A 21,167-nucleotide genomic window follows, 5' to 3' on the forward strand; every position below is an offset into this window, starting at 1 on the left:
CTTACTTGAGAGACTTTCTCTGGTGTGACTGTCTCCCTCTACCCTAATTTGTTCTCTTATTTTCCACCTCCCCAGCTATATACATCCTTTGTAAAACGTTCATTTAAAATCAGCAGTGATTAAGATGACCTTTGTCCGAAAGCAAACTATTCAACTGCATATTTGAATTTAATGATTTTGGATTCAGGTTTGATTTAAATGATGTGGATTCATGTTGCAAAAAAACAGACATTTTAGGTATTCCTGACACTGTAGTTGAATAATATACTCAAAGCACCTTCTAAAGTTAAGATAATTTTCTCATTGACTCATTAAGAGGACTTCACCTGATGGATAAGCAATAATTAGAAAGATAATATACAAATTTTATAATTTACTTTGCTACTAATTCAAGAGGAAACTATTAGAACTTCTTTAAAATTTTTTTTACATTTTCAATTATGGATACAAAGTTTGGGGATATTAATCATGTTTTATAACTGGGCTGCACTGTATGATATGATGTTGGAAGTGTGAAAGAGAGAATACACAAGGGCATAATTATAGCCAAATGCGCACTTATATTGGTCTCTTAGAGATGGAGCTGGATAGGGCCCTTGGGAAATCTTTCTTGAAGAGAATCCTTGATGATCCATAATTTCATCAAATCAAAAAAATACAGTTGACTCTTGAACAACGTCAGGGTTGGGGTGCAGATCCCTCACACAGTTGAAAATCTGAGGATGAGTTTTTGCTTTTTTTTTTTTTTCAAGATTTTTATTTATTTATTTGACAGAGAGAGACACAGCGAGAGAGGGAACACAAGCAGGGGGAGTGGGAGAGGGAGAAGCAGGCTTCCCGCTGAGCAGGGAGCCAGATGCTGGCCTCGATCCCAGGACCCTGGGATCATGACCTGAGCTGAAGGCAGACGCTTAACGACTGAGCCACCCGGGCGCCCCTGAGTATGAGTTTTGACTTCTCAAAAACTTAACTACTAATAGCCTACTGTTGACCGGAAGCCTTGCCGTTAACATAAATAGTCAATTAACACATGTTGTATGTTACGTGTATCACATACTGTATTCTTACAATAAAGGAAGCTAGAGAAAAGAGAATATTGATAAGAAAATACATAAGAGAAAATACATTTACAGTTCTGTATTGTATTTATCGAACAAAATCTGTGTATAAGTGGACCTGCGTAGTTCAAACCCATGTTATTCAAGGATCAACTGTATACTTCAGGTATTGTCAAAAAAGTGGATTTGACATAATAGTAAAGAAAAGTATACTAATTTTGGCAAGTGTGAAATTGTCAGGCACAGAACATATGGTAGTTGTTTTGTTTTGTATTTCCTGGCATTGGCAGAGGCCCGTATCCTCTTTGAATTTTACGTAGGCCCCTGCTATGATTGTTCATTCCCTCCAACATGATATAATGAGCCAGGCCTTTGGATTGACATTTTAAAATGACTCCAGAGCTGTCCTGCTGTGGACTGCACTAGGATTCCTTTCACTGACACCCCTCCCTTGGACTTTACCCCTAAGACCCAGACTTTATGAGCACCAGGGTCATTTCCCTGGGTCCAGTGTGTGGAGAGATTTATATTAAGTACTAATTATGTGCTAGGCATTTGCTATGTACTCCACTTATGTTATTTCAGTTAAGCCTTTTTAGAACTTCAAGATTAAAGAATTAGTCTGTGCATTTCAATCATAGAGTAGTAACTTGTCCAGGGACCCACTAAAGGTAAGTCTGAAGCCTGGCTTCCCATCCAGGTCTGATGGTGGAGCCCGTGCTTTGTCCACTCTACTGTGATAACCTATGATAACCTGTATTTGGGCAAAGGAACACAGTGGCTTGGAGCACATTTCTTGCTCCCTTTCTCCTAAGCTTCCAGGATGTCTTTTGGTGTACATGAGCTAGACCACCATTATTACTGAAAATAGCTATTCATTCATCCACCAGCCATCTAGCGATTCATCCATTCATCCATGCAGCTAACAGATATTTATTGAGTACTTATTGTGTGCCAGGTGCTGTTTGAGAACCTGCAGATATGCTGGTTACCAAGCCCTCTCTGCCTTCATGAAGCTTATACCCGATTATCCAAAGACTCATTATACAGTGAGTATGGGGTGGGAGAGAGTGTTTGCTTAGACCAATGTCAGACTTCTAGGAGGCTCTCAACAAATGTGTTTCTTTTGCCCCACTTCTTTTTACCTAATTTTTATGTGCCTGGTCAAATATTGTCTCTTGTTTGTTCATTTATGGTTATACTTTGAATTGTTGACTTGGTTTTGTATGTTTTTCTCAGTTCAAGATCAGCCTGTTAATCTCTAGAAACCAACATGTTCCACAAAGAGATTGCATCTAAGTGGTCAAGTACTCTGATTTTGAATATTAAGAAGGCGGTATGGGATACAAACTTTCAGTTATGAGACGAATAGTTCTGAGGGTCTAATGTATAACACGGTGACTGTAGCTGATTAACACTGTATTGTTCAATTGAAAAGTTTTTTTAAAAAAAAGTGAATATGGGAAGTGATGTTTGTGTTAATTAATTCGATGGAGTGGATCATTTCACAGTGTATACGTATATCAAAACATCTGTTATACACTGTAAATAGCTTACAATTTTTGAGATTTATGTATTTATTTGAGAGCAATAATGAGCGTGAGTGGGGAAAGGGGCAGAAGGAGAGGGAGAGAGAGAAAATCTTGAGCAAACCCCCTGCCGAGTGTGGAGTCTGACACGGGGCTCCATCCCATGACCCATGAGATCTTGACTGGAGCGGAAACCAAGGGTTAGGCATTTAACCGACTGAGCCACCCAGGCGCCCCAGTTTTATTTGTTGATTATACCTCAAAGCTGGAAAAAGAAGGTGGTACGATAAAAATGGCATAATTTTTTTCTAAAATGTTATCTTTTTAGTTCTTGTATAGGCATTAATCCTAACTGCATTGTATATACATTTTCTTTTAAAAGTTTTATTTATTTATTTGATAGAGCGAGCGAGTGCAGGTGCACAAGTTGGGGGAGGGGCAGAGGCAGAGGGAGAAGCAGGCTCCCCGCTGAGCAAGGAGCCTGACCAGGGACTCGATCCCAGGACCCTGGGATCATGACCTGAGCCGAAGGCGGACGCCTAACCAACTGAACCACCCAGGTGCCCCTGTATATGCTGTATATGTATACTTTTATATTGTTTTCAATGTCATTGTTAATAATTTACCGTATATTGCATGTCATTTTAAAAGGTTTATTATATTTTACAGTGTGAGGTAATGAGTTAATGCCAAAACTTATTAACTGGAGCACGAAACTTAGATCCTATTTTGAAATTCATTGAGCAAATGTAATTCATTGTGGAGAGTCTTGAATTAGTTCTATTTTGGGGATGTTTCTTTTGTGGATTATCTTCGATCTTTTGATAAATTTAAACTACTTACTGACAGATTTTCAAGTGGAACTAGACTGACACATCTCAAAATGTCCGTCTAGAGCTGAGTGTTTCTTGAACTGGTCTCTGTGTAGCTAATGGATGGTTTCAGACTGTGTTGAAGATAAATATTAATAACCTCAAAGATGACTTAATGGAACTTTGATAAAAATGCTGTTTTTGAGAATAGCATAGTTGTTCATTTTATGGTGGTACACTTTCTTATTTTGACTTCGGTTCCATTTTTCCCAGGCATCACACCTAATTGTTTTACAGGCGCTGTCAGTTTTATGTCCCTGTCTCTCTCAGATTCCTTCGTTTCTCTAATCCCACTCTCCGGGTTCAGGCCCCAGTTATCTCTCACCTAGGAAGCTGCAACAGCCTTGTTACTAGTCTTTCCTCATTCCGTGCCCTTCCTCTCTCAGGCTCTCTTCCACATTACTGTTGAAGATTCTGGGAGGGAAAAGAGAAAAACATGCATATGGGTATGTGTGGGCACATGTACATAAAGGCATGTTTGTTTCTGATTATGAATGATCCCTCGAGAACCTTCCCTAGTTCCTCATTGCCTGCAGGTTGTTTGGAAACTTTGTGGGGTGGATCCAGCTTTCCACCACCAACCCCTCAGTGCTTCTCCTTGCCCTTCCTCTTGGTTCCAGCCAATGAACTACTTTCTTTGCAATTCGGTTGTTAGTGGTGCTTGGTTGACATTATTTGCCATGTATGGTATTCAGCCTTTCTTTTGTCCAGGTAGCCTTTTCAACGTAGAAGCTACAATTTCATCTTGTTTGAACACCTCACCTAGGGGCACCGTGAGGCAGTTCTACCATCGAAGCTAGCAGAGTCTGCTTTCTGTGCTTTAGAAGATGTGACCATTTCCCACATAGATTAACTTTTTTTTTCTTGAAAAGCTTCTGGTTTAAATAGAATTAAAAAACTGAAATTTAATTTTTGTTCTTTAGACTAATTTGTTGAAGATTATTATTTTCCATTGTAGGCACTATTTGAAAGTTCTGATCTAATTTTGTACTACTACGTTTTCAGGTTCATCATTAGGCTTGTAGCATTTTCTTTTGCAATAATATTTATTTGTAGCTGCATGAGGTGATGGGTGCTAACTAAAATTATTGTGCTGATCGTTTTGTAACAAAAACCTATCAAATGGTTACATTGCACACCTTAAGCTAATATAATTTTGTATGTCAATTAGATTTCAGTAAAGCTGGGAGGGGAAAACCAGACACACTCGCTCACTCTGCTAGCATACCTCTCCTTGTACAGTGAACATAACAAAAACTTCATAAGCCATTAGCAGCAACATAGATTTAAAAAAAAAAATACTCCTACTTCAGCGGCCTGATAGAATTACAAGTCATTCCAAGTTCATCTGAATGCTTCTCTGTATTTGAAGGTGAGCATTCGCACTACAAAACTCCGCATGACATTCCCTGGCCCCTAACTGACACTGTTAGGATGACGGGATTCGCTAGTCATCTTTGTAATTGCGTGGTAATCGATCCCACACGAGTTCGTGGATGCCAGAAATGGTGTTGAGGGAGGCATCTGGTTCCCTGGCTCTGAGGCCAAAGCTAGATGAGACACTGAATTGATAGGAAAGCCAGTCTGTCTCCGGTGGCTCTCAGGGAAAATTTCCATGCAGTCTTTAGAGTTTAAATGTTTCTTTGTATGTTTAATATTTAAAGTGTATCTCCATGGTTTATACTCTTTGTTTACTCACACACCATGTGCATCGCAGCCTTTTCTGTCTTTATTCTCTGTTTCTTCCCCCAGTTGCTTTTCCTCTTCTTTTTTGCCCATTGGAAACTTTCCTTGATCCCATTGAGTTGATCTTTGAAGCTTTATGTTCTTTTGCCATTTCTTGAGGTTGGACTGGCTAACACTTTGGCTTTTATTATTGCTGTTTTTACATGTCCTTCACCATGAATTGGGCTGTAAACTTCTTGAGAGGAAAGTCTGCCATTGGGATCTTTGGAACTCTGCAGCTTTTTGAAACTCAGAGCCTTATACCCAGTTGATGTTTAAGAAGTGTTTGAATTATACAGCAGAGGAAACAGTCAATAAAACTAAAAGACACCTACTGAATGGGAGAAGATATTTGTAAATGACATACCTGATAAAAGGTTAGTATCCAAAATATATGAAGAATTTACACAACTCAGCACCAAGAAAACCCCCAAATAATCCAATTAAAAAATGAGAAGACATAAGTAGACATTTCTCCAAAGAAGACATACAGATGGCCAGCAGGCACATGAAAAGATATTCAGCATCACTCATCATCAGGGAAATGCTCATCAAAACCACAATGAGATCTCAACTCACACTTGTCAGAATGACTAAAATCAAAACCACAAACAAGTGTTGGCGAGGTTGTGGAGAAAAAGGAACCCTCGTGTACTGTTGGTGGGAATGCAAACTGATACAACCACTCTGGAAAAGAGTATGGAGCTTCCTCATAAATTAAAAATAGAATTAGCATATGATCCAGTAATTCTGCTGCTGGGTATTTACCTAAAGAATATGAAAACACAAATTTGAAAAGATACATGCACCTATGTTTATTGCAGCATTATTTACAATAGCCAAGATATGAAGCAGCCCAAATGTCCATCGACTGATGAATGGATAAAGAAGTATATACATACAATGGAATGTTACTCAGTCATAAAAAAGAATGAAATCTTGCCATTTGCCATGACATAGATGGATTTAGAGAGTACAATGCTATGTGAAAGAAGTTAATCAGAGAAGACAAATACTGTATGATCTCACTTGTATGTGGAATTTAATAAACAAAACAAATAAGCAAAGGAAAAAAAAGAGAGAGAGAGAAACCAAGAAACAGACTCTTAGCTACAGAGAACAAACCGATGGTTCCCAGAGGGGAGGTAGGTGGGGGGATGGGTGAAATAGGGGATGGGGATTAAGACTGCACTTACCTTGATGAGCCCTGAGTAATATGTGGAACTGGTGAATCACTATGTTGTACACTTGAAACTAATAGAACACTGTGTTCACTATACTGGAATTAACACCTTAAAAGAAAGTGTATTTACTTAAAGTAAATACTTGTTCTTAAATACAGCAAATAATTGCACCTCAGTTAAGGGGACTTGGTTGGTGAAGTGTCATACAGCTGGGTCTTGGCTTTCATTGAGGCTGTGGCAAGTGTAACAGTCATTTTTGAGGGTGAGGAAACACGGAGCTGAAACTTTGTCATTTAGCTCTAACCAGTGTGTGGTGCTCGTAACATGTTCCTTCATGCGTTCAAGTCCTGCGTCAGCTATGAACTTCCGCTTTTCTAGTTTGTTTCGTTATTAACTGAAAGTTTCTTACATTCTAGCCAAGGGAAGAGGGGGCAGTTGATTATCTAGTTGCATTATCCACCCCATCTGTTTCCTGTATACGACAGCAATTTCTACCTCGTGCCTTTGCCCATGGGGTCAGAAGCACATACGAATGTTTTTCTGGTTCTTTCGGTGAGAAGAAAGTTAACTACTCAACTTTCTTAAGATCTCTTTGCTTTTTTCAGGCCTCAAGCTTGTCATTAATATATTCTCTTGTCACTTTAATACCAAAAATGACTTTTCTGGTGTGAAGAGTAGGTGGCACACTTTGTAAGATGTCTTGAGCCTGTGCTTTCCTGTGGGAGATTAGGACTATCTGTTCTGGAAGTATGCTATTTTGAGAGGTAAACCTCTTATTTTCATTTTAGAAATGGATTCAAGGTGTACACAGAAAACATCTCGGGATTTATGACTAGTTTGGCATCACTGCATAAATAATTTTGAATTTTTTTTGTTCCATCATATGGTAATTTTTCTGAATTCATGCTTTGCAAAGGAACAAACTAAATATTAGGAATTGTTTGGTATTCATGTCAACAGTGGCTTCCTTGGGTGGTAAAATGTCACAGGTTGGGCTGGAGGGATGTTGAGATGGTGTGGGTGTGTTTTAATCAGTAAAAGTATACTAAGAGGAAGAGTGTTGTATTGACTTACAGATATTAAACCTTATTACTCTGTTTACTTTAAAAATATTTCAAGTAGGCTAGAAAGGGTAGAGAATTATATAATGCCTTCTAGCTTCATCAAATCTTAACCTTCTGCCATATTTGTTTAAGATCATAAAACATTTTGGAAAAAGTTGAAGCTCCCCCTTTCTCCCGCCTAATCCCACAGGGTTTTCTTCTTTCAGAATACACAGTATTTGATGGCTTTGAAAGTTGATACTATATTTCTATCAGTGAGTAGTTGAGTGGTGGTTTCCATTAGGGAAATTAAATTTATGCACTTCCCACTTGCAGGTTATGATTAAACTGTTTCTGAAGAGGTTTTATGGAGGTGATGTGGGGTCAGTAAACAAGATAAGCGTATATATTTTGAAAAGTAAATTTGGTTAAATGTGGGCATTCACTTTCTGGTTAGTTGTTTATTTTAAATGACATTTTAGAGTCACTAAGTCATTTCTTCAGATTAATTGCTAATCTCAAATGCCTGGATCGTCACTAAAATGGACTTTTTTTCTGTGAAGATTTTGTACTGTAGTTTTCAAGTGTGTTTTTCTTGAGTTGCATGAACTTGGTTGGTTTTGGTAATTTTTCTCCAAGCATTTTATCCAACTTAAGGAATTCTGAATACCTGTCTCTTTTACTTACTTTGTTTTTTTGGGTAAGTATGATATAAAAATTGAAAAGCTATTTATTTTTCCTTAATGCTGTGTGATTTAATTCTGTGGCTTAGTTTTCATTGTTGTTCACCATTTGTTCAATTCTGGAGGTATGTTAAACTTGTATCACGTTTTCTAGTTGAAATTTCGTTTTGATAGGTTCCAGAGAACAGAGGGAAAAAATCTACTAAAATGTGGTTTTTTTGTGTATGTGCGTGTTTTACAAAACCTTTATGTAAGTTATGTATCATAATTAAGGAGAAACTAGGAAAACAAATTAGAAAAAGATTTGCCAGTGATCCTATCACTCATGTAATTTTTTTTGCCATCTATCTTTCTAGTTTTTTTCTGAAAAATATTTATAACATATTTTAACATAGTTTATAGTTTATCATGTACATTTTCATGTAATATTATAAATAGTGAGCTAGTAATTTATAAGTAAGTCCTAAATTATAATTACTCTAAATACTATAAGGTGGAATCTATGTAATACAGTAGTAGAAACACAGGCTTTGTTTCAGATGGACTTAGGTTTGGGTTCCTGCTTAGTTAGCTGTGTTTCCTTGGCAGTCACGTAACTACTCTGTTTCCTCAAACGAAAAAAATGTGGCTCATAATAGCCATCTTACAGGGTTATTTTAGAGATTAAATGAAATAATGAACAGCTCATTCATCCATATTGTGCCAAGAACACAGTACATATTAAACTGTTATTATTGGAGGTTACGTGACATTGAATACGAAGAGCAAGAATATTGGAAAAGGATCAATCATCTTGGGTTTGAATTCTAATGCTGTCACTTCTTAATTTGCGTTGGGCAAGATTTAGAACTTCACTGATTCCTACTTGCACTCCTTATAAAAAGGGGATAATAAAAAAAGGGGGATAATAATAGCCATCTGCTAGGATTGTTCTATCAATTATATGAGATAGAAACTATTATGTGACTGGCGTATTGTGGGCACTCAAATACTATCATTTATATACATATATGTATATATTTAAAAGATTTTATTTATTTATTTGGCAGAGAGAAAGCACAAGCGGGCGGAGCAGTGGGTAGAGGGCAAGGGAGAAGCAGGTTCCCCGCTGAGCAGAGTACCTGACATGGGGCTCGATCCCAGGACCCTGGGATCACGACCCGAGCTGAAGGCAGACGCTTAACTGACTGAGCCACCCAGGCGCCCCATCACTGTTATTAATAAGGGGAATTACTTAATTGAAAGACAGGTTTAGACATTGTCTATTTAAATTAAATCAAGGTAGAAGCTTCTAGATGACCTAGATTGTATTTTTACTTCTTATCATGCCAGTACTTGCCGTTCTTGAGGACTTCGTGAGTAGTATGCTATGACTGCTCCTTGTCCCCAAATATGGAGTCCGTAGCCATCATTAAAACAGCCTGAAAGGAAGCAGTTTTGAGAGCCCTTCAATGTGTAATGAAAAACTACCAGATATAATTGTATATACATGCTGAAATATATACCTCTCCAAGTGTTTCTCATGTATAGGCTGTAGATTGTCTGCCTCCATCCCTCTCAGCCTGCATGTCTTTTTAGCTCCCAAGAGCTTTCCCGTGTACTTTCCCTCATCTTCATATTTTCTTCTTGACTTTAATATTTAGAAGCACTAGTTCATGTTATTATTCCTCCTTTTTATGATCATGATGTACCTCTGTTAGTTGTTTATATATGTGTGCCTCAAATTTGAGAACGGTCGTGCAAAAGAAATCTTGATCATACTGTTCTCACATTCCACTCTATTTCCTTTATAATGAATGTCGCCTAGACCCTCCTTTTTATCAGTTTACATGTCATCGTTTTACATCATAGAAGCAGCACCCCTTTCAGTGACTTTCTGTGTAATTGCATGGCAGCGGTATGGGAGATGATGGGTTGGTTGGTGAACTGCTGCCCGGTGTGTGGCTTGTCTCAGTTGACTTGTCCTTGTTTGTGCTCAGGTTGCAGCCCTGTGCCTGTACCTCAGTGTGATCACTCTGTTTCCTCCTGTTGGCAGCCCTGTGCATTGACTTGGAAGCTGCTCTACTTACAAAAAATGTAAGATGGAGCTTACTTTTTCTTTACTGCACATGCGTGCGTGCAAACACACACACACTCACACTTCCCGCCTTGAAGTAAAGAGACTGCGTTTGGTTTTAGTTGGAGTCAGTAAAAGGAGACAAAATTAATAAATTCATAAATTTTGCCAGAAAGCTAAAAATTTCCGTTTTGGAGATTGGCATTCAGGGGTGTAAATATAGTCTAAAAATTTTCTAAATTGGCATTTGAAATGCTTGCTTAAAAATAAGTAACCAGAAGACATTCTTTTAATATTCTGGGATCAGGAGCCGGTAAAGGTGACTCACCTTTTGTCTGAGAGTTTTTAAAGCATGTCCAAACGGTACTTCAAGGGGAAAAACTATTCTCCTTCAAGTTTGTTAAAGAACTAACCATATTCTAATCTCACTTTAAGTTATACATTTTTAACTTATATTTTGATATACATTTTAGTTTTCATTAATAATTACTCTCATAGTAAAGACCTAGTATATTCTTATTGAATGAATGACTATTTCATGACTATTAACTGTTGATTTGTTACCAGTTTTAAATTATGTTTAGCATTTGCAAGGGCTTCCTAATAGATTCTGTCATTTGATCCTCATAATAATCTTGTGAGTTAGGCAGGAGAGGAATTTTCTCCATTTTTTAGGGAACTTAGGTAGAATTGCTCAGGTGTCTGATGACTCCAGGGTTTCAATTTAGGACTTCTAGCTTCTAATTTTATGCTTTTTGCTCAGTGCTATGCTGTTTCCCCATATTGATGTGGAAGGATTTCGGTACTTCATATTGAACAGAGTTTTGTTGAGGGCACAATTTTAAGTTTTAGGTCTTTGTGGATGAATGTAAAGACAAGATTTCTACCCTCAAGGAAGACTGTTAGTAAGTAAATAAGTAGATAAGGTAATTATTGTGCCTACAGTAATAATGATTGGTACATAGTAGGTGCCCAATGTTTACTGACTAAATGAATAAGTGAGCAATGTGATAAAAAGGGAGTAAACAGTGAGTGTAGGGTCTCATATAGATAGATTGACTGGAGAAGGTTTTTCTTTTTTTTTTTTTTAAAGATTTTTATTTATTTGACAGAGAGATAGGGAGTACAGATAGGAAGAGCGGCAGACAGAGGGAGAGGGAGAAGTGGGCTCTCCGCAGACCAGGGAGCCCAATGCGGGGCTCGATCCCCGGACCCTGGAAGGCAGACGCTTAACTGTCTGAGCCAGCCAGATGCCCCTAGAGAAGGTTTTTCTGAGGAAGTGACATCTAAGCCAGAGAAAGAGCATTTCAGACAAAAGGACAGCATATGCAAAGGTCCTGAGTCAGGAAAGAACTTGACTTATTTGAGGACACCAAAGATGGTGGTGGAGCTAGAGCATAGTAAGCTGAAGAGATAGGAGTTCAACATGATATTGAAGAGAAAAAGACCAATTATGTGGGGCCTCTTAGACTATGGTAAGAAGTTTGGCTTTTATTCTAATGTTGGGAGACAATTTTCCCTGTGTCTTGTGTTTCCGCACTGACTACTTTTGTTCTAGACTGTCTTTTTAAGCATGATTTATATAGTCAGCAGCCTTGGAAGATACCCTCCAGATCAAAGATCAGTCACACTTACTGTCTATGTAATAAGGACAATGTCTCCTTCTGGGGTAAAGTTCAGGCAGGCATACTGCCCATTATAAAAGATTTTGGTTCATTAAGCTCGGGGTTACTCTCCTGTAACACAACCCACTGCTGTGCAGGTGTTACCTGGTGGAAATTGGGATGTAAGGGACTGGCACCAAACAAGCTGTTACTCCAGGGACGCCTGGGTGGCTCAGTCGTTAAGCGTCTGCCTTTGGCTCAGGTCATGATCCCAGGGTCCTGAGATCGAGTCCTGCATCGGGCTCCCTGCTCAGCGGGGAGCCTGCTTCTCCCTCTGCCTCTGCCTGCTGCTCTGTCTACTTGTGCTCTCTCTCTCTCTGTCATATAAATAAATAAAATATTTAAAAAAGCTGGTACTCTGGCTACTGCTATTGCTGTGAGTAATGAAGTCCTTTGTCTCTGACCCACATGTCTCATGTCCTCAGTGGTATCCATACACCTGTGACAGTCTAACATATTAGCTTGGAAATTAGAGTAAAATCTTATATCTTTCACATTTCTTGACATCTCAGGATATGGAAAGCTGCTGGTAGGTTTTCAGCAGGGGAATAAAAATATGTAGTTTAACCTTTTAAAAAGTCATTTTTGACTACTCTGTGGAAAATGATCATGGGTAGAAATTAATGAGGAATCTGGGGCAGTTGCCTAGTTGAGAGAGAATAGTGGCTGGGACCAGTGTATTGCCAGTGGATATGGAGAGGAGGGAAGGATTCAGGGTGTTCTTCAGGAGGTAGAAGTTAAAGGTGTTGGCAGAATGGATGTGGGCTGTGGAAGAAAGGAATGGATAGTCAGTCTTAGGTTTTTGGCTCAAGCAAATGGGTAGATAGAAGTGACTTTTAAGTTGGAGAAGCCTCAAGATGAAGATAATTAGCTTGCAAAAGGACTTATTTCTAACTTTAATGTTTAGAGTTTCAGGGAAAGGAAGAATAAGTAGTAGTTTGTACAACTTGGGATCAAAGGACCATTGTATATACTTTTCAGGGGAAGAACATTTTTTTTGTGTGTCTTCATGAGTTGTCAGATCCATTAATGTTTAGAAATTCAAGTCTTGCAGTCCCTTGTTAAGTGGGTTGTCTCAATATCACTAAATTAGATTAGCTTGGGAGAATTTATTTATTAAATAGCCGTACTGATTTTTGCCCCAAATTCATTATCTGGGAGTTTACAAGGAAACTCTTTAATATGTTTCAGGGTTTTCCCCTTTCCAACATTAAAGTAATAATACATTTTTTTCATATTTATTTTTTAGATTCTAAATTTCTTTAAATTTTTAAAAAAGATTTATTTACTTTAGAGAGAGCATGAGCTGGGGGGGGGGGGTGGAAGGGCAGAGGGAGAGGGAGAGAGGCAGACGCCCCGCTGAGCTCAGAGCCTGCCATCTGGCTCCATCTTAAAACCCTGAGATCATGACCTGAGCCTGAAATCAGGAGTCAGATGCTCAACCAAGTGAGCCACCCAGGTGTCTCTAGATTCTAAATTTCTTTTAAAGCTGGGCTGTTGTCCCTAAATTCTCTAGGATAATTACTGCTCATCTTGTGATCATGTAAGTTTAATACAGTAGGATGTAAGAAACAAGTGCCTATGGATTAATTTATTCTTTTTGTCATATTCATTTAGAAATACCTCAGGATAACTTCTTGTCTTTCTAATACTAGATGCTGATTTCAACAGCACCTGATTGCTTTTCATAAGGGAAGTAACTAAAAAGCTGGGGGGTCGGGGGGAAAGCCTTGCCCCTGCAGAGTCCTGTTAAAAAGCTTTCTTTTTTATCTAATGAGATTTATCCTTTCGTGTGCTTCTCATGCGCTTATTGTCTTTGCAGGACCACTTTGCATTTCTTAACCTTTATGTATTGTAGACTGTTTTAGGCTCCAACATGAAGTTTGCATGAGTTTTGAATTATTTTTGCACCATCTTGCACACATCCTTTGTTTTCTTTTGTTCTGTGGTATTTGTTTTAGTCTGTGGGCTAGGTCTAGATTTTTCCTCTTTGGAAAGAAAAAGAAAGGGAAGATAGAATATTAGCAGATTTTGCAGGGGGGTTGGGGAGGAGGCTAAGTCAAAAATTACTTCTGATTCAGTTTATGCTCCACCCCCTTGGAAGTCAGTAGTGGGAAAACATACTCCATTGTAAAGACAGAGAAAGCTTGAACTAAGATCACAAAATCATTAGTGCTGATCATGAGACTTTTCTAGGTTGTATGAGTTGTTATTAATCACTAATAGACTCTGGAGGTATTTCTACCAAAAATGCAGTTAGAATGCTGTTATATCTGATGTTTTGAGAAGATAAATATGCTTTTTTCTTTTCTTCTTATGGAGATCCATCTTTTTTGGGTTTTAGCAATTTTAAACCACACCCAGGTAAGCAGAGTGGGATTTAAGCTTCCCAGGATGTCAGGTCTTTCCTTCAGAGAAGTATTATTGCTCTGCCTCAGTATCCCATTATACAAGTTCTTTCAAAGGGCTCAACATTTTGTCACTAATTTCATGTTTCATGCAGTGTGCTAAGTGATGTATAATTTCGCCCTATTTAGGCTTTGTTTGGAACTTCATGAATGGGTTGCTGGTTTTCTCTCCCTTGTTTCCTGATTTCAAAACAAAACAAAACAGTTAGTAATAAGATTTTGCCAGAGCCTTCTGAGAGGAGATTTTATTTAGTGACTTACTTGAGCCAGAATTTGTGGCCCATGGAATGTGCTAGAAACTCTCCCTAAAGGATTGGTTATATTGTTCTTGCAGTCTCAGTATGGCCCAGAGTGGTGCCTCTACCCCCTATGCAGCCCTTAGGAAGATTTTGCTCCTCCACCTCCGCCTGCCAGTTTTGCGCCTCGACTTGCCTATACCCTAAAAACAGTCTGGAAATGGTTCAGAGGCACAGAGGAATCTTAGCCTTAGAGCCATAGCTCCATCTCTTCTGCCCATCTTCTTTCTTCTGTTTGAGGAATAGCTGAGGGCACAGTAGATAGAGGATTGAGTCAGACCTGGTTTGTGTCTAAGCTCCGCCTTGTTGGTTGTGTGACCCCAGGCAACACGCTTAACCTTTCTAGGCCTCAGATCTTAAATGTAAAATTGAGACTCTGCTAATGACCTCCTGGTGGTTTAGTGAGGCATAGTTGTGTATGCCAAGGAACTTGGTTTTAGGGCGTGTAGGTTCTCACTAAGAACTAGAACACAAGTATTTTGAAGTTGTGTGTTTCCCTATGATTCTATCCTTCTGTCTCCCTCTGGAGGTGACTACTATCCTGAATTTTATGTTCAGCATTCCCTTGCTTTTAAAAATGAGTGTATCTGTAAACAGTGTATTTTTAGCTTTGCCTATTTGGACTCTGCAAAAATGGTATCCTATATAGTCTCTAATAACATTTTTGTCTGTCTGGGCTTCTCCCTTACTGGTCCCTTAGTTAGAGAGAGTGGGCTTTTTCTGATGATAGATCAGAAATTGGGGTAGCATTAGGGGACATGGGGGGCTAAGTCCAAGAAGGAAAAGTGAGGTTAAGGGAGCTACATTTACTACTGTTATAGGGAAGGGAAAGGGGAAAGCTAGAAAGACCCCATAATTGGGCAGGAATTCAGGGCATCTGTATGAACTCCTGGTCTACAATATACATAGATATAGAAAGAAATGAAGAAGGAAGGGTGTGTGCATCTATGCATGTTCTTCTGTTCTTCTGGCTAGGAGCAACAATAACCCAGTTGCAATAATCACACCCAGATCTGGGTTTCTAAGTACCATTTCCCCCCCTTGTAGAATGGTAGGAGTTATTAGACTAGAACTCGCTTTTTGGTAGCCATCATAAAATAAATAATTTGGCCAAGAATTATCACTGGACACAAATGTTGGTTGGTAGGATATTTATATAATCCGAAAGTATCCTGTCACAAGGTACTTATAAATTACAATGTAGAAAGAGTAACTTTGTAGTGGAAATCTGGCCGAGTCCCCCTAAAATCAAATGATAGAAGTTCATGTTACCTGTAAGGGGAAAAGATTAAAGTAATGTACCACCTGGTAGGATACAAGGAGGGCAACTCTCTTCTTTGGTATTCCTGCTGAAAATTCATAGCCGGAAGCTAATCATAAGAGCGTTCCTGCTGAAAATTCGTAACTGGAGGCTAATCATAAGAACGTACCAGACAAACCCAAGTTAAGGAATATGCTACAAAACTGGCCTGGAATCTTAACAGTTGTCAAGGTCATGAAAGTCAAGGAAAGTCAGGAATTCTGGATTGAAATACACTAATGAGATGTGAAAACTAAGTGCAGTGTGAGATCCTGGATGGATTGGACCCTTTTACTAATACGGATGTTACTGGGATAGTTGGAGAGTGGATTAGATTGATGGTACTATGTAATTTTGATGATTTTCAGGACCATAATTATAGTTTTGTGGAATGCCCTTATTTATAGAAACTACTGTCTAAACTCTGTAGGGTTGATAGGCTATCATGTTGGCTACTTACTCTTAAGTGGTTCTGAGAAATAAAGTTATTTGTACTAACTAGTCTCGCCTTTTTTTTTTTTTTTTTTTGGCATCGGTTGAAAACAGAACAAAAAGCCCCTCTTGTTAGTTGACTTAATAGTTAATTGTTAGCTTATCGGACAAATCATTTGTAAGGTTTATAAGAGGTTTGCTTTCTCATGCTGTCTTGTCTTGCAGCTGCCCCATAAAGTTGGCTTTCTGCCACATCTTGATTTGTCTTTTGGTGTGCTGATTTTAGAGTATTTACCATCATTTCATGGGGCACCTGGGTGGTTCAGTCCATTAAACAAATGGACGGAACTTGATCTCAGCTCAAGTTTTGATCTCAGGGTTGTGAGTTCAAGCCCCACGTTGGGCTCCACATTGGGCGTGGAGCCAACTCAAATAAAATAAAATAAAAATTACAGTATTTACCATCATTTCATTAATATGTTCTTTTCCCTGCTCGTTATTTATTGTGTCAGACTCCTCATGGAAAGTATGATTTATAGAAATAGGGCTTTTTACTGTTACAATTCAATAATACTGTATTTAATTTTGACTTTGTATGTTCTGTTCTTTTGTCCTCAATTTGCTCGTGAGCTATTCAAGCTTTCCTTCTCTCTTTCTCTTTTTATTTCACCACAATGTATCTCTCTTAGCATTGAGCATATTTCCGTAGGCTTTTAATAAAAAGTGTTGGGCTGGTTGATTGCTATCTTAGAATTTAGAGTTTCAGAAAGCATAAACAGGGTAAGGGGAATTTCATAGACAGCGTGGTGAATTCGATGCTATACTAAACCATAATCTAGGCAGTGGTGAGTGGTTAGCTCCCAGAGGTTCGGAGTAAGGGGGAGGAAGGGTAGCTAGGGGGAGAAGGTTAATTGTCAGAGCAGCCTTCCCTCTCTGAAAACATGACATGTAAGTTGTCTGTTTGGTAGAATCTGCCCTTTCCTGTGACAACAAAGAATCATGGGTCAAAGGCATTGAATGTCCACCCATACCTCTCTCTATGGTGGAACTGAAATTCATCATAGGGCTTGTTTTCCTTAGGAAGGTTGGCGGACAAACTTCTTTTAGCAGCTACACTGATTTTCATATTTCTCAGAGTGATCAAGGAAAAAAAAGCTTTTAAAAACCCAGAGTGGTAGTTACATTGCACTTAGTATACACCCACACACGCAGGCTTTTCTTCAGCATTTTGTTATTTTTTTTTTCTTGCTGCTTTTACAGTGTAGGTGGCCTTCTCTGGATTGCTTTTGACAGGAAATTGAGCAACCTTTCTTTTTTGGAACAGAATATATTTTACTGGTGAGAGGAAAAAAGTGTTTATGTTTTGAAATTCAATTATAAATTTTTATATGAAGAGTGATTTAAATCTAGAAAAATGGAGGTTGGGTTAAGTAGATTTCATATTGTGCGTTAATATTTCTGAGCCTCCCTAGTAATTTTTAGGCCTTCCCCTCTTTCTTCCTTTCCTGGAAAAAGAAAGGAAAGCCTGAAATTATTTTGCTTCATAAAATAAAAAGTACTCTCCTTGGTTCTCTTAGCCACTGAAGTGTATTAAGAAGTTGTCTTTGACCAAGTCATTAGCTTTTTGGCTTGTGTTTTAGGCTGCCTTCCCCAGTGGTCTTCTCTCTCTATAGTGGAGGAGTGATGGGCTCTACACTAGTTTCACAGACATCTTGAATCTAGAATGTATGTTAGCCCTACCTTTGGACGAGCACATTATTCAGTAAAGCTTTTTAATGATTTGGCTGGTGCAGAGGTTCCCAGAGCAGGGGTAGGGGTCCAGATGGGAGCGCCGCCTCTGACCCAGATCCAGCCTGCCCTGCCAGCACCCTGACCAGTGCTTGGGGATGTGAATGCCAGTCTGCCCCCTGCCCCGACCTCGTGCTTGTTGCCTGGGGTGATTGTGCTTGAGTTCAATTTAGGTAGTTCCTTTACACACTGGGGCTTCAGAGGAAGAAATCAAGTCTCTAATTAGAGTATAAACTCATGTGCCACATCAGGGAAATGTCCAGTCAGAATGGACTAATTCTGATGGGATCTTCTAAGTGTGTTCATATAGCGTATCCTTTCATTTGGTTTAAATGTTGCATGTTTGTTCATGTACCTAGCTAGATTCCTGGTGCACATCAGCTGTTAGGTATGTCTTCGTTATGTAATTAGGCAGTTACAGCTCATTAATTAAGCTTGATAAGACAAAGCATATGTTTTGAGTGTTACAGGTTTCCGTACTTATTTCCTTATTCTGTTGATGCAGTGTGTAGGCCAGTCATGTAAAAACTGCAGGGTTTAGTATCTGGGATACTTGACTTTATAGGTTTCTTTTCCCCACGGTTTCTTCCTGATGTTTACACCATGTGACTACAGTAGTGTAGGAAAGACCTGCTACAGGGTCTGGCCAAGCTCTGTTCTGCTGTGTTGCATAAGGTCATGGTGTGGGGACACGGTCGGCCCTCAGTAAGTCTCATTTTGAATGCAGTGAAAGTGGGTTTTGAAGTACCTGTCTGTATATTTGGCTGAATAAATGGTGGGAGTCCTACTATCTAGGGGGACACGCTGGGAAGAGGAACTTTATCCCTCTTGTCCTTCCTGGGAAAGGGGAATATCTGTGAGGGAAACTAAGTTCTGGTTCTTTTCATTTCATTCTCCTTAGCTTCCATTTTATATGTTTGGGAACAAAGTTTTAGGGGGGTTAACATAGTTTGACATACTCAGTGAAACATTAAAAAATTAGTTTCTTGGAAGACTCTTAAGGACATGTATACAGAGGAGATACCATGATCACTCTGGCTTATTTTAATATTTTTAGAATGGGTTCATGTACTGCATATTATTAATATGGGGCATGCATGTATATTCCTTGAAGGTAACGATAAGCTTACCATTCATAGGAAATGTTCGTATCTGTAGTGGGAGCTTATAACCTATCTGAAATGACCAGTGTGAGAATTGTACAATTTCTAAATGATCAGAATTGTTATTTGCTTTGAAACAGGGTTTCTCAACCTCACCGCTGTTGACCTTTGGGACTGGATCATTCTTTGTAGCGGAGGGCTGTCCTGTGCAGTGTAGGATGGGTTAGCAGCATCCCTGGCTTCTGTCCATTAAATGCTGGTAGCATACCTCCTCCCCCTGTTGTGACAACCAAAAATATTTCCAGACGTTGCAAGATATTCCCTGGAGTACAAAGTCACCCCCCTCTTAAGAACCAGTGGTTCGAAACAGTGGTTCCCATAGGCATGGGACAGGCTCACTACATCAAAATCACTTTATTGGAGGCCTTTGTACACATTCAGGTTCCTGAGTTTCTCCTCAGACTTCGTGACAGATGATGGGCTGAGGCCCTCCATCACAAGCTGCGTGGAGACTGAATAACTGGGTTTAAGAATCTGTTTAAGCAGGAGTGCCTGTTGGTTGGCGTACATGTAAATGTGCATTGAACTACACACAAAGAGATTACCCATTAAAGAGGGCTTTAGAGGTAGAGTATATCCTTTCACAGTTATGATTTGATTTGTAATTGATTTCCCCCCCTTAATATTGTGAGGTACAATTGTATGTATTTCAGCATTCGAAAATAACCTTATGATACTAAAGTTCATAACTATTTTAATCTAGGTTTTGAGAGAATACCTCAAGTTGGACTCAAAAGCAAGATTTGGTGCTAACTTTGAAGTGGAAGAAGGTGAGTTGGTGGATTTGTCACAAAGTCCTGTCGGGAGAAGGGAATGGCACTCAGACGCTTGTGCTCAGCAGACCTGCTCTGTGCAGGGAGATTTGGATTGACCGCATGTGGACCCTCTGTTTTTTCCTCACTGGTTTTTCCTCCTTCTTTGTTTTACTGCTGAGAGGCAGAAACAGAATTGGAGAGGAAGGGAAGCTCCTGTGCAATTTTTACTCTGATTTCTGAATTCAGCATTGTTGTCTTTACAGTTAAAATAGTTCAGGGTTTTTTTCTGGCTACTTAAATTAATAATAAGAATGTTTTCGTTACCTACTTGTGTCCCATTCCATAGTAAATACGTTTCAAAAAATCTACGTGTTTCTTAAAATTTGTTGGGAGTCAACACGAGTTGACACCTCAACTCGTGTCAACTGTGGTGTGTTAGTGGACAATTGGGAATAGCAGGCTTATCCTGAAAAACGGAGAGATGGTTGGATGATGTACTTACTGCCTGACATTTACCGATGTGGGTGTTACCCCTGGTCTCAGAGTGGTTCCCCCTGGTTTTTACTCCCAGGTAGAAACCCAGGCCCACCTAAGCCTATTCTAATGTTTCAGTGGACATTTCTCAGACGTTTTAATCAGTTGTAAAACGGTATATTCGTATTGAGAAAAGTAACAGCTTCATTCAGATTGGGAGAGACATTCCCACAAGCTTCAAGTGCTATAATATGTTAAACTCCTAAATTCAGATAAAACAAGTCATTTGGGATGTGTAGGTTTCTTTGGTTTTGTTGAAACAAAGACCTGGAGATTTTTCTTACCTGCTGCTTCGTTAGAAGCAGAAGCAAATCAGCTCTTCTGGAGCACCACAGCCTACCAAGGACGGTGAAGGTTATCTGAGCATCTCCCTGTAGTAAACCTTTGTGCAGAGCCTAGGGCTTCTTTTTCCGAAGCCCGTGGGTAATTGGAGCAGTGCTTTCAAAGTGGCTGGCTGTCTCTGACCTTCCTTGAATTTCAGTAAGAGGAATTGAGGAATTCTTATCTCTGACAGTGTTTTTAAAGTACATTAGGACACTTTACTGGTAGCATTTATTTGATCAAACCCAGCATCGTTCTTCAACAGAGTGAAATCCAGGAAGGATTTTTAGGTCTCTGTAATTTGTAGCCATTTGAAAAGCCCGAGTCTTTTATTGGCAACACAATTGAAAAACTGT

At 39.1% G+C, this 21,167-nt stretch overlaps 1 protein-coding gene across 39 annotated transcripts in view; it reads left to right on the top strand.

Moving 5' to 3' along the window:
• SIPA1L1 (signal induced proliferation associated 1 like 1) overlaps positions 1 to 21,167 on the top strand; it is a 463,818-nt gene that overhangs the window by 162,522 nt on the left and 280,129 nt on the right. For 20 of the 39 annotated variants that reach the window (XM_073895440.1, XM_073895444.1, XM_025869757.2 and 17 more), the window contains 2 exons: positions 2,017 to 2,107; positions 19,905 to 19,971. The gene's annotated coding sequence lies outside the window, so the exon portion shown is untranslated. Of the gene's footprint in view, positions 1 to 2,016; positions 2,108 to 10,073; positions 10,171 to 19,904; positions 19,972 to 21,167 lie in introns of all 39 variants that reach the window. The other 19 variants (XM_073895465.1, XM_073895451.1, XM_073895456.1 and 16 more) reach the window with 4 other exon arrangements.

Source organism: Callorhinus ursinus, unplaced genomic scaffold (genome assembly GCF_003265705.2).
Source record: "Callorhinus ursinus isolate GAN/ISIS: 27379988/994484 unplaced genomic scaffold, GSC_fseal_2.0 scaffold8, whole genome shotgun sequence".
NCBI lineage: Eukaryota > Metazoa > Chordata > Mammalia > Carnivora > Otariidae > Callorhinus > Callorhinus ursinus.